The sequence below is a fragment of the Tupaia chinensis genome, unplaced genomic scaffold, assembly GCF_000334495.1.
Source record: "Tupaia chinensis unplaced genomic scaffold, TupChi_1.0 Scaffold000382_1, whole genome shotgun sequence".
Classification (NCBI taxonomy): Eukaryota; Metazoa; Chordata; class Mammalia; order Scandentia; family Tupaiidae; genus Tupaia; species Tupaia belangeri.
In genome coordinates this window covers 2127118-2141668 of record NW_006159884.1, presented here as the reverse complement: position 1 = coordinate 2141668, position 14551 = coordinate 2127118, and positions in this window count along the sequence as shown.

Sequence of the window (14551 nt, the reverse complement as noted above, 5' to 3'; positions counted from 1 at the left end):
AACAAGACAGTTTCTTGATAACTGAACAATTTTACGACTGTCTCTATAAATGTATATTGTTGTTTAAAAATAGAGCAAGTGCAATTATTTAACTACAGTACCAGATCCTGTGACAGAACACTTGAGAATAAAGACAACATTGATACCCTATACTAAAAGAATCCTGTCAAGAAGGCACCCAGAACTCACAGGGACCCACTCAATCTAGCTTTGTTGGTTTATTTGCTTCTTTTATAAGGGTACAGATGAATTTCTTATTTTATTTCACTTTTATTTATTCAAGTATTTTTTAATTTCCAGATTTAGCAGAGAGAGAGACAGAGAGATGAGGAGCTGGGGAGGGAAGAGGGAGAAAGCATACCCAATGGGGCATAATCACTCTGCATTCCTTCTCTATTTCTCCATTTTGTCAGGAATTGGGACATGCACACGTATGCACCTGACATGCTTTCCAAGGTGCTGGGGCTGGGATTCAAACCACCATCTGTCATGTGGGATTTGGTTCCCTTGACCACTGAGATGCAAGGTGGGCCATTTATATATTTTAAAGTTGCTTTATTTCTTCTATGAGCAAAAAAATGGAGAGATGCAAAGAGAGACAGAAAGACAGCTCCCCCAATAAGATCTTGACACTGTGGACCATCTCCTATGTCCACTTCAGTCAGCCTAGGCCATAAACTATCAAACTTTCCATGGTGGTAAACTTCATAGAGTAGTGTTTTTCTATATACCACCTACCAGCCATTCCTCACACCACTGACCCTGGCCCCTGACTCTTTAAAAGTTGCTATCACTTAACTCTCTTGAATTTCTTGTCTGTTTATATAGGCAATCAGCAAGTGTTCATTGGAGTCTAAGAGTTATGGTAGGCCTTGTAAAATATTAGAGCAAAATTTATGTTGATGTGATGAGTGCTGAATGTGGAGCTACAACACGTAACATTGCTGAACTTGGTTTTCCTCTTAAAATATCTTGTATCAGCCACTGAAGTTGCTACCAAATATCCACTCATCCCTTCTTTATGCGGTCTTAATTCTTATTATGTTAGTACTGTAATCTGGTCAATTAAATATGTCCTAAGTACATTTACAGACATGTGTTGCTAAGTGACATAGTTCTAGCCAATGAGCTACAGGTTGAAAACTTCCAGGAATTCTGAAGTATTTACTTCTGATTAAAAGAAATATTATGATTAACCTTTCTTCCTTCTATGGAAGGGGATGTGATACCTAAAATCCATGCAGTCCCTTTATAAACAGGAGGTAGCAAGTATCAAATATCCTAGAACATTGTAGAGGTATTTTCACAATTTCTACCTAAACTTGATATCGTTAAGCTACTGAACCAATGCCAAATAGTCACAAAGCTCCAGACCTTAAAGTTTGTGTGACACCCTGTTGTATTCTTAGATATTTTTATTTTCCTTTTTTTCCCCTAGGAAAATACATACTAATTTTTAAATTTAATGGCTGATTTTGTACCCACATTTTCAAAGTATTACTAGATATCTCCATCAAGATGTTTCATTACAGCTCACCTTTGGAATATTAAAAAAATTAAGTCCCTACTATTATATCTTCAGATCTTCCATTTCTGCTGTAGAGTGCAGATATTTGGTACACACTGAGCAGAGAGACAACAGTGTTTGTCTTTCATAATTAGGCTTACTTTGCTTAGCATTGAATCATGCATATCCATCAACTTTGTATTAAATGATGGAGTTTTATTGTTCCTTTTGGCTAAGTGATATGGGGATCAAGGGAGAAATACTTAACAAACATAAGAATGTAAAGCTAAACATAAGAATGTAAACCTCTGTATTGAAATTGGTGTGTGTGGTAATGTCTTTGATCTGATTGTCCTGCACTGCAGGCATACTTTGAAAAATCATATTCTGTGCTATAGAAATCTACAGCAATTAAATGTGAAATTAAAAATCATAAAACAAAATAAAAAATAAATAAAAAAGACAGATCTATTGGGACCAGTAGATGGCGTAATGGTTACATTGCTAGACTCCCAGGAAGTCGATCATTGTTTGAGTCCCAGACCCAGTGGCTTAAAACTCACACTAGGTTCATGTGCATGTATGCCCAAAATCTCGAGAGGAGAATGGAGGAGAAGAAATTGCTGTTGCCATACCCCCAGGAAATGATTTCTTGCTTTCTATCTTGCTCTTCTCCCCAGCGAGTGTATGCACCATATAGCACACACACACGAAAGCCACAAACAAATAAAAACCTCTCTTACAAAAAAGATAGACCTATTAACTTCTCCACTTTAATGTGTGTGTGTGTGTGTGTGTGCATTTTCCTTTATAGTTAATAGTACCATCATATATCCCATTGCCCAAATGAGAAACACAAGGACCATCCTGCTTCCCTTTGTCCCTGTAACTCACCCATTCCATAACTTCCTAAGGTTTGTCTGCTGGTTTAATCTAGTCTCTCCCAAGTGTTTGCCCTTCTTTCTGTTGTGACTGTTATCATGTGCCTTCTCAATCACCAAAACTATATCTATCTTCTTACTTCTAATCTCCTCGTCTTTACCTATTCCTTGGTGTCCTGGTAGAGCGGTATTTCTAAAACCTGATCACTCTCTTATGGCAAACCTCCAGGAGATCTTTATACCCACAGAATGAAGTTGCAATTGCCAGGTATGGACACAAATTCTAATGATCTCGATTAGGTTCTTGTTCCACTAAATAACTAATATGTGAATCTTGTTTGGATATAAATGATTCAAATAGCTCACACAGACTAAAACTGGAAAGATATCCTTAAATTCCCCCTTCCTTATATCCCACTTCACAGAAATAACAGTTATTAGCCATGCGATGTGACTTGCACCACCATCGTTGTTTCTATTCCCTCTGCCAGAATGGCTTTGCCCTTTTTTGTGATAAATTCGTGCACATTTAATAGTCTAGGTTCAAATGTCATATCATGTTTGTAAGAAAACATTCCCTCAAATGTGTAGAATAGTGGAAAAAATGTACTTCTCTATGCTAATTTTAGACAAAGAAAACTGGGTTAAAGAATTTGACTTGAAAGTTAAAGGGTGAATGGCTAGATGGTGGTCTTCAGAGATATATACAGAGAGATCTATCCACAGCCATGCACTTCCACCTCAAAGAGAGAAGAAACTTGGAGTCAACCACTTACATTCCAAATCCCAGTTCACACTTTCGTTTCCAGTTGAGTTTTCCAAAGTGCAAAACACTTGAGAGGCAAAGTTTCTCAATGAGACAAAGAAATGTAATAATATCTGTTGAAGATCCTTTTATAGTTTTATCACCTGGACTAGGGAGGAATGTTCACATGTTGAAATATTCAGTTTGTAAGTGAAATAATGTGATTGAATGCAAAAGAGAAAATAAAATGTAAAAATTAATAAATAGACTACACATGAACTTATGAGAGAGAGAGAGGGAGGAAGGTGGCAGCTGTTCACCAGTTCCCACATGGACTTCAGGGCTCTTCATTTTGGAGTTCCTCCATGTGGTAGCATTCTCTTTATGCACACAGGCATATCCAAGTGGCTCTTACTGCTTTGTCTCAGTCTAGGAAATGGGACCAGGAGTTATAATCTGTCTTTTTTATAACCCAGAATTTTTATATTTTCTCATATTTGTTTCAGGAAAATGTGATTACAAATATATGTCTGTGTAGTAAAAATTTTTCAAATTCTCTGAACATTATACAGCTTCATCCTGTCATCTCATGGGTACCTGTTTGTAATTCTAATGAAGAACATCATGCTTATTTTAGTTTTTAAGAATTTTCACCTTTTAAATGTGAGTTAAAAGATAGTAGAAGCTGCCATCTAGTTTTGAGTGGAAAATACATTTCCTATCTATACATGAGAAGGGCATAATACATCACTGAAGAATAAAAGAAGACAAAGAACAAATATTCAGGTATAATTTAATTCTTTGGAAATATTCACAATGCCTCCAAATAAGAATGAAATTGCTATCATATATTTTTATAGACTATCATTTCTTTTCCCACAGAAAAACAAAGTTTCTATTAAATTTGTTTTAAATTTTGTTTATAACTATAGCTTATATAACAGTTTTTCAATAATATTCAGAAAACAGGAATTCATCAGCCATGTGACATTTTATAGTACGGAGCTAAATGGGAGGGTTTGGAAACTGGAGGCTAGGTCAAAATGAGCAGGAGAAGGAAGAGAAATAATAATTCAAACACCATTCCCCCAAAAGACCAAAATGCGATGACAGTTTTGATTATGAATTTTGGGAGGAGAAATAGAAAGGCTGTAGCTTCCAGATGTGGTAATCAAGTAGACTTCAGTAATACCAAACACTTTTAGAGTCAAATAAATTCTGGAACATAGGGACTGTCAATAAAAAAAAAAAAAAGAAAAAAGAAAAATGCATTTTTCTTAATGATTATTAAAATTCCCATAGCGTAAAAATTCTATTCTGTTTTTGTGAAAAGTAGAAATCGACTATTTGAAACCATTTCCTGTTTTGTCTGGTGGTGACTTTTGCAATACTCCAAGTTAAATGGCAACTGTCATGACAAAATAATTGAATATGAATGTTATCATGACCTCCTTTTCTGGACTAATAATGAAAGGTTTAACATATATTTATATCTGTGACTAGAAAATGAAGTGGATTAAGGAAGTATGTCAATGGAAGCATTTTTGTTTGTTTTGGTTTTTTAAATAATAACTGCATTCTCTCTTTGGGAAAAAGAACCATTGACTTCACTACAGAGAGATTACCAGTAAAATATGTACAGCTCACCTACCAACCTAATCATTCTTGTCAGAAAGTCAATTTGAGATCACAGGTCATATTTTAAATTCACGTGTCACATAGAGAATTTAATAAAAACTGTATGCATGTTTAAGTATAGCTAATATTTGGGTTGGGTGCATTTCATATTAACCCGTGTTTCACCAAAGATCTCGTGTAGCTCATTATTATCAGACCTAAATATTTTGCATTTTTAGTTTCAAGTTCAATGATTCTGTTAAAAATCACTTTTAGAAGGTCACCAATAACCCCTTACTTACCAAATCCAATGACCTTTTTTATCCCCATGGACACTGCTGCATCATTCACTACTGTTCATTTCCCCTTCTTCCTTATGTTTATATTCTCAATCACAGAATAAAGTTACTATTTTTAAAGAGTTTTTTGTAATAGGACATATGCACTCGCCAGAGAGAGACAAACAGACACATTGAGAGAGAAAGTGAGAAATCACCCCTTGGGAGGATGGTCATGCTGCAATATCCTCTCCTCCATTCTCTTCCAGGAATCTTGAGCATATATGCACATGCATCTGGAAGGTGAACTGCAGTCGGCCACATGGGAGTCCAGCAACATTACCACTATGCTATCTGCTGCCCTAGAATGAAGTTATTCTCTATTTAAAAACATGTGGGTACCTCCATATATTTCTTACTATGTGCAATAGTTTGTCCTTTTGGATTCTATATAGTAATAAATGTGAGTTTTAACTACTGGGGTTCATGAAAAGGGAATTAGCTATTGCATTACTCAGACATTTAGGATATTGCCTTTTCAAATACGAGGAAATCGAGAGTTTATCACAGAACTGCAAGTTAGAAACACACAAAGCTCATGAGTTGGATCAAGTTTAGAAGGTTACTCCTATTGGCAAAATTCAGTCTACTATCCATTTTTGTAATGAAGTCTATCCATTTGCATATAACCTGTAGATATATTTACACTGCAAAGGCAGAGGTGAGAAGTTGTCATAGAGAGCGTATGCTGTTCAAAGACTGAAATACTTACTACTTTATTTTACAGAGAAAAAGTTCATCGGCCTCTGAGTTAGGGGATTAATTAACTGACACAAGAGTAGGACTCTCCTTCTTCTTTGATTCAAAGGAAAGAAATTCCCTTTGTAAAGTTTTATTCCAGGATAGAAGGATGGCACTGAATTAATTACAGTTTGTGTCCATGGAAATGACTGTGTAGATATGACCTTTCTTTTAAAACCTTTTCTCCAGAATAAGAATATCGACTCAGCATAGCTGATAAGGTAAAAAGATTCTAGAAGATTTCATACTACCTCCTCCCAGTCCTTGCCTGGAGTGCTCAGAAGCATGCAGATCCCCATCTGGGGCAGGTTCTCTATCCATAGGACAGAAGAACAGGGATACATGCTGCTCTTGCTTTGATTACTATATAATGATCAATTTGTCTCTGTTGGAGAACTCATACATTATGATTTTTAATTGACATATTTGTTCAGAGCGTGAAGGACGCCAGAAACCTCTGGCCTCAAAGTTTCTGCAAGCCTTAGTTGCACTTTATTCCTTGGATCCCATCATACCTTCATTAGCTATTATGACCAGTCTTCCCAAATAACCCTCATTTGGGCTACTATATGTGGGTTTGTCTTCCTTATAACTAAAAGATATTTAACTAAAGGAACTTAGACCAGTCCCAAGGAAACTGAAGTGCTTGGCCACTTTATATGTAAAGAAAATGTTTACATAGACCCTAGGAAAGTTTCACAGATCCACATTCATGTAGAGACTTTGAGTCAATATACAACATAAAATTATTAAGACTCTTGTAAATTCAACTACTGATGCTGTCCAACAAAGTGACTTTTTAAAGATGGATTTTTGTGGTTATTTGTTTGTTTGGTTTGTTTGTTTGTTTGTTAAAGGATATGTGTGTGCTCACCAGAGAGACAGAAAGAGGGATGGAAAGTGAGAAAGTATCCCGCATGGAGAATGGTTTACCGCAATTCCTTCTCCTCATTTTCTTCCTCCTGTCTGGATTTTGGTCACACATGCGAGTGTACAGTGTGTGTTTGTTCTTGGTTTTTGCCCTATGAAAACAGTAAGCAGGAAAGTGAGAAATCACTTCCTGGGGGGGATGACCACATCACAATCCTTTTTCCTCCATTCTCCTCACTTGATTTTGGGCACTTACACACATGTGCCCAGCGTGATTTTCAATCAGCTCGACCCAGGATTTGAACTGCAGTCAGCTATGTGGGAGTTCAGTGCCTTAACCACCACACCATTCACTAGTCCTGTGTCCAGTGTGCTTGAACTCACTGGATTAGAGATTTAAACTAACCAGTTGGCCATGAGGAATTCAGATGTCTTAACCTCATGCCAACAGAGAGCCCCCTACAATTGTGTTCATGTGACCCATAAATAAAACCTCATTAGAGATTTTAGGGCTTGATTTGATTCTGATTTTCTTACATCATTCATATATAGATATATAGATATATATATGAATAAGATTTTTCTTCACTAATTCAAACTTGAGAAAAACACGTTGGAGAGATCATATAAGTTAACTATATGTGTCTAACTAGATTGTGTGACTTAATACCTCAAAATCCCCAATATAGAGGTGTCCTCATGTATATCAAAGAGAGTGATTTTAAAAAGATCCTTTGACACTATGAAATTTCATGATTGACAGAAGATTTTATTAATGATCTGACCTCTGCCAATTTACTGTTTACCAAAGCTAGTTATATAGTTTTTCAATTGATTCATCAATAAGAGAATAATGTTACTATATTTAATCTTCACAAAATAGTTCAAGCCATTGTTATATAAAATGTTATGTTTTGTCCCTCAAATTTAATGAAAGCATGAAGTGTTTTAGTAGCTTTCTATATGTCACACAAGGGATCTCAAAAAGTTCATAAAAAATTGGTGCAATGGTAACACAGCTGGACACACAAGGTAAGGGATCAAATCCCAGGGTCTCCATCTACACACTGGGTCATGTATGAGTGACCATGATCTTAGCTCTTAGCTGACTGAGCCTGAAGACCTTGCTGGGGATCTCTCTCTCTCTCTCTTGCTCTCTCAACCTAAGAAAATAAATTATCAGAGTCATTTTCTATGAGGCAATTGCACAGGGAAGAGCTCATGGTTCAAACAGAATAGAATAGAAAAGTTATGGTTCTAAATAACTGAAGTTATCATTCTAAATAGAATTAAAAAGGCAAAAGAATGGCAAATTCATTCACTTTATCTCTGTCTCTCTGTCTCTCTCTCTCTCTCACTGGGCAATCCATTTTCTTCTGCCCTCAAATTTCAAAATTCTTATTTTTCAGGCATTTGGACTTGGGTCAGATCATACAGGAGGAGCACCATCATTTTTCCAAACTGCCTGTCAGGACTTTAGATTAAATTGAATTATACCACTGGCTTTCTTCACTCTCCAGCTTGCAGATAGCAGCTTATAAGACTTCTTGGCCTCCATAATTACATGAGTTAATTCTGATACTAAATCTCCACTAGATAGATATATGATGGATAGATAGATAGATAGAGATAGAGATAAATAGACCATAGAGACATTGATATAGAGACATTGATGTCTCTTATTGGTTCTGCCTCTCTGGAAAGTCTTGAATAATAAATAAAAAAGCATCCAGGGAACCAGCAGTTAGCGTAATGGCTATGTCGCTGGACTCCCATGTAGTCAACCACGGTTCGCGTCCTGGACCCGGTGGCTTAAAACTCATGCCAGGGGCGTGTGCGTGCATGCCCAAGATCCCGAGGGGAGAATGGAGGAGAAGGGATTGCAGCGTGACCATCCCCCCTGGGGGGTATTTTCTCGCTTTCTGTCTCTATGTCTCTCTCTGTCTGTCTGGTGAGCGCACGCGCCCTATAGCGAAAAGACCTCTCAAAAAAAATAAATAAATAAAATAAGCATCCAGTCCTCCAGCAACACCATTAAAATTTTAGTTACCCAGATATATTGCCTACAGGTAAATTCATATACTGCAAACTTTGCTACTAACTGTAGAAATAATAGGTGTTCATCATGATCAATGACCAGTTGTATCACTTCTTTCAAAGTCTATCTGTGATTGGTCATTGTTTACCTGTTATTCAGTTCACACAGACAGTAAAGGTGTATTCATGTTGACTCTTTGTGTCCCAGTGATAAAACTAAAAGCCCTTATATTAAAAAAAAAAAAGGCCAATTAATGGAATAAATCAGTGAGCAAATGTCAAAATACAAACAAAAAGTGGTGACACTAGAAGCAAAAGTTAAATTGAACAAAGACAGAGTTTCAGAAGTAATAGCTGTAAGACTGTTGACACTGCCAATCTCCAAGGGAGGTTGAATATGCAGCCAGAGGAACCTAGAACTAATGTACTTGCTGACATAATGAGAAATGTAGTTTGATGTAAATGATAAAGCTATCCAAAAGGAAGTGATACTATCAAACAACATCACAGGAACTTTCAGAGATATTTTATTACATTGAAAACACAAGGAATAAGTTATTGTAAGTTTATCCAAACTTTTTAAAAAAAGAATGTGACAATTTACAACAGAAGGCAGAAAGATACTTATTCCATATCATGACATATGAGGTCATCAGAAAAGTCATGACACATTTTTGCATAGGAAAACATAGGAAAATATATCATGATTTTTCTGACAACCCAATATAATGAGAAGAAAAGAAAGCAAGAACTGTTTGACTATACTTAATGAGTTTATTTTTTCAAAAAAATAACATATTTTAACTTTCTCAGTGTTTCTGATGTTTTAAATTACAGTGCACTAAGTATTAGTTTTTGCCATTTCTATACTATCCCTATCTATTTATAACTGAAAGCGTGAGCATTTTTAATGTTTTAATCAAAGTCTTTTAAAATCAGAGAAAAATTCTAACTTCTTCCATTATCTATCAAGTCCACTTTGTAGTATTTTAGCAGGCCCAGGTGTTTTTGCAGTTCTGTACTACTGTGCACAAGGGCTGCCTGCATTTGTTTCACTGAATTTGGTTGAATATATCCTGTAAGAATTTTAATTTTCAACACAAACACATGATATATTATCTGGGAGGCAGAAAAGGTTGAATAGACTTCTAACTATCCTTGACTCTTTGGCTGGTATTCACATGGCCTTCAACTTTTCTGTGCTCTGTTAACTGCCTAGGAGACTAGATAAACTTTTTAGAGGCACAATAAATTTTAAAGCAAAAGTACAGATGAAGAGCTCTGGAGGATTGAGTTGGGTAGTTAGCCTTTCAATAGCAGTATCATCTGAGGCTCGGGGCTCAGAAGACTAGAACCCAGTAATATGAACATTCATCTTAACTTCTCTAGCCCTTCTTAGAGCGCATCTGTCCTCACCTCCTGTCTCACATGTTTCATCTTTTTCCTTCTTTTTGCCTTTATGTCTTACTTTGAGTCTTTTCCACCTAAATGGTTTATTATAGACTTATCTTTATTGTTATTTTTATTAAAATTACATCATGTTTTTTGACAAAATTTCGACTCCGGAAATGTATCATCACAATACATCATATTCCCAGTTCAGAATTTTAGAATCAGTCTAATTCAATAATTTCTAATATTTTTTCTCTCTCTCCCACACATACATACACACATGCACACACACGTGCACCAAAACAAAAAAAAAAAATGACTGCTTTGAGGGAGTATTTTTCCTTATATATGACCCTCAGTTTGATTTTTTCCCCTATGTTTCCATGGCACTGGAATTATGTGCATTAAATGAAACTCATTTCCCAGCATTAACTCTTCAATACTTAAACAATTCTCTTGACACAAAGGTTAGAAAGATTTTAATTGCATACATCAATCTGGGTCCAGTTCATCACAACCTCTAAATCCTACAAACATAATTGGCTTCTGGGAACAGGCACAATATTAACCCACTAAAACAATTCGCTCTGCTTTTTGGCAGGCAATTATGTTTCTAATTTGTTAATTAAAAGAAATAAGGACATGAAAAATTAGAAACACTGAAAAGTCAACTGAAATTTATTTCAATGTATAAAATACTGTAACACATGATTATATATTTTTTAAAAATTATATATATGTGTGTGTGTATGTGTATATATATATATTTATATATATATATAATTTGTTTGCTTGTGTTATTTCAAGTGAGGACACCTGACATGATAAGTTAGCAAAATATATAAAAGTTGTCCCAGAAGATTTTGTACTTTATACTTTGGCACATAGGTCTCTGAACTTGTTTTTATCTAAGAAATAAAGAGACCAATTTTAACACTATAAAACATACTTTTCAATTCAAAATACATTTGAATTCTCTGCAAAACTTTAATCATAAAATAACACTCTCCTTTCTCAACACCCACATACGACCCTAAGTCTGATTATTTTGTTAGTATACTTCAAATAAAACCTAAACCAAAACTGTTAAGCAAAATGCTTCTAGTTTATTTTCCTTTTAATATGCCTTGTAAAAGAAACCGCTTTTAATCTAACAGTCTTCTTTAGGTTATATTCTATTAGAGGAAATTGGGCCAAAATTGATCTGAGTAGTGAAATTTATCATTACACACAGAAAATGGACAATGAAATGTGATTAAGGCTACATGTGCCCATCGTTGCTTTATTTCAGAGCAAGCCTCAAACAGAAGAGCCTGGATTCCATGAATCAATAACAGTAAAAGCAAAATTGGAGGGCTGTCAAATCAACTTAATTCCTCTCTTCTGATCAAGTGGCATCCAATCACCTAAAGCATAATGCTAATAATCAAATTAGATTGCTTTTGACTCCTTTACCCAGAGTCAAAACACACATCTGACTGTAACATTTTATATACTCAACTCTGAAAAGCCACTAACATACCAACGTGTACTAGAAATAAATGCTTGTTGCATTCTCAGGATGAGGCAGAGGACAAAATTACTTTTGATTATGCTCTTAAACTAAATGGAACAATTAAAATAATAGGTTTCATTCATCCATTCAACAAATATCCCAAACCTAAAGAACATTGCAAGCATCAGCATATTAATATGGTTTATCCCTTTCAACGATATTTCTTTTGCAAAAAGCAGGCATTTTCCCTTCTGCCACTATGGAAGACTGAAATATACCATTCATTCAATCAGATCGCATGTTTTGCCACCTGGCCTCTAGGTATCTTTCTTATGGATTCCTTTCGTAATTTATAACACAGTCCCTATTACACTGAATAATAATTTCCTGTGTATAATAATTAAGAGGAATCATGACTCGATATTCTTTCAAATGTAAATGTCCAGCACAGTGATATGTATTGAGTGAATGGGTGAATGAATGACTACGAAAAGATAGTGTTCTGGATATAGCGCAGTCTAAAATGTGAGACTGACTGAGTAAAGATTAGACTGGCCTTTAAGAACAAGGGAAATTATTTTCAAAGTTCTCAGCTAGGAGAGAATTTTTTTCTTTTGAGATACTATAGAAATTGTTAACAAATATTTGGTGGTTTACTACCTTTTCTGAAGGGAACACTCCATTGAAGAACATGACCAAGCATGTCCTCAAACGAAGAAGAGTTTAATGTGGTTATAAGGCAAATATGGGAGTCTTAGTGGGTGATGTTCTATCTAACTTCACAGTGTCAAAATAAACTTACCAAGATTGTTGGAATCTATCTTGTTTTCAAAGAGTCTTCTTGGCATTGAGACATAAACAGATAAGTACACAGCTAAAATTCTTGGCTGTGTGTGTGTGTTTGTGTGTGTGTCACATGCATGTGACACACACTGTCCAGAGAGAGAAACTATTTCTTTCTACCTGTACAATTGTTCAGCTACAGATATACATGAAGTTTGGACAGAAAAACGTAACTCTGTGGTCAAAGGGTAAAGGTGAAGAACAAAAGAATAGATGAATTACGTGACAAATCTGGGAACACAGCACTGGAAAGTACATTTGGATAATATAAAATAGGGTTAGAAAATGATAAATCATATCCAGGAAAGTCACACGTGATCATTAAAACCAGGGAAGCAATACTAAAGAATATGTTATAAGAGAAAGAATTAATAAAGGACAAATGTAAAATGACAAAAAGAATGGAGATAGAAGGACACCTTTGTGAAAACAATAGATTAGTGATGTTGGGGATGAGTGTAGGGATTGAGGCAGGAAGAAAACTTGGAAATGGGAGTGGGTCAGGGGGCTGGAACATCTGCTCCTGCAGCTACCATAGACAAACAAGTCGGGGCAGAAACTATTCCTCCTGAGGTAAGGTAGGGGAGAGATTTCTAGTGAAGGATTTCTAGTTGATTAAGCCACATTTTATATAGTCAATGAGATGAAAGCAATCAGTGGCCCAGCCAATGATCAACTGACACGATACTGTTTAGAGAATCATAAACCCCATGGGAGGTCACTACCAGGGCACTTGAGCCACTCTTTCTGTCTCGCGCTTGAGCCTGTTCCTGTCTCCTGAGAGTGTACTTTAGCTTTTTCTTAATAAACTACCTTTGGTTTTTGCTATTGCATGCTTCATTCAATTCTTTGTCTGAACCCTAAGAACCTGGACATCACTGAAGCTATTCTGAGACAGGACCACTGCATCCTTTTCCCAGGAAGAGTATCCTTGTTGAAAGCATTGATAGGGCACCCAGCCTTAGAACTAGAAAGTGCAGCAGGTCTGTGTTTCTTTTGCCTTCCCTCCTTCTCTTTATTCTCCTCAAATATGATTCACCCCAAAGGGCATGAGGCCAGAAGCTTCATTTACAAATCTCTATCCCACACCTGGAGGCCTCTAGTGTATTAGTAATACTTCATTGTGCTGCCCAAGAAGGCATGGCAGAATTCAGTTCACGCTCAAGCAGAGTTAGAGGTAAAACAATTATAGTGAAGACAGAGGGAAGAAAGTCAACGTTAGGGACAAAGTTATAGAAAATGAACAGAGACATTCAGAAATGATCAACGGGACCTTGCAAAGTCTTACCTTTAAAAGGGAGCTATAAAATGTAGCACGATGTGTCAATAGATATATGCTTTTAAAATAAACTTGGAACCACATTTAAACATTTGCAGATGGAGCAGACGGAAGGGAAGAAGAAGAAGAAAAAAAAAAAAAAAAAAAAAAAAAAAAAAAAAAAAAAAAAAAAAAAAAAAAAAAAAAAAAAAAAAAAAACCTACACATTTCAGATTACACTGGCTCAAAGAAAGAGCAGTGACCTAAAACAAAGGCAGGAGGTAGGAGAGATTTAATGTTGGTATGCAATCTTTTGTACAGACACACACATCTGCGTTGATAGGGACCCAAAGGAAGCAGAAAGTGCAAATAAAAAAGAAAGAAGTCTTGATGTGGAGAAGATCTGGAGAAGCCTGATGGAGTAGGAAAAAACCTCTTCTGATAAACTAAGTCACTAGTAAAAGATAGCTAAAGAAGAAAGCACTTTTCTCAGATGGAAAAATGACCTTGTGCAAATTTGTTTACTCAACAAGATCTGGATAAACTGTGAATCTGATTAGCAGCTAAATGATCTAAGGAAGAACCATGGCTGCTGCAAAGAGGTCTGAAAAGATATCAGTACATTAAGATTAAGCTGGCATCTGACAGGGCAGCTGTTCCCTTTGACTTCTGTTCAGTATGGCTTCACCTGACAACCTAGAAAACCAGTGCACAGAGAATTTAAATTCCAATTATATTTGCAGTTAAATTTCTGTAGATATCTTTTGTGTCAAAGGCCCAGAGAGATGCCATGAGGGGTCTTACTTCTTTGATTTTTCTATAAAAGG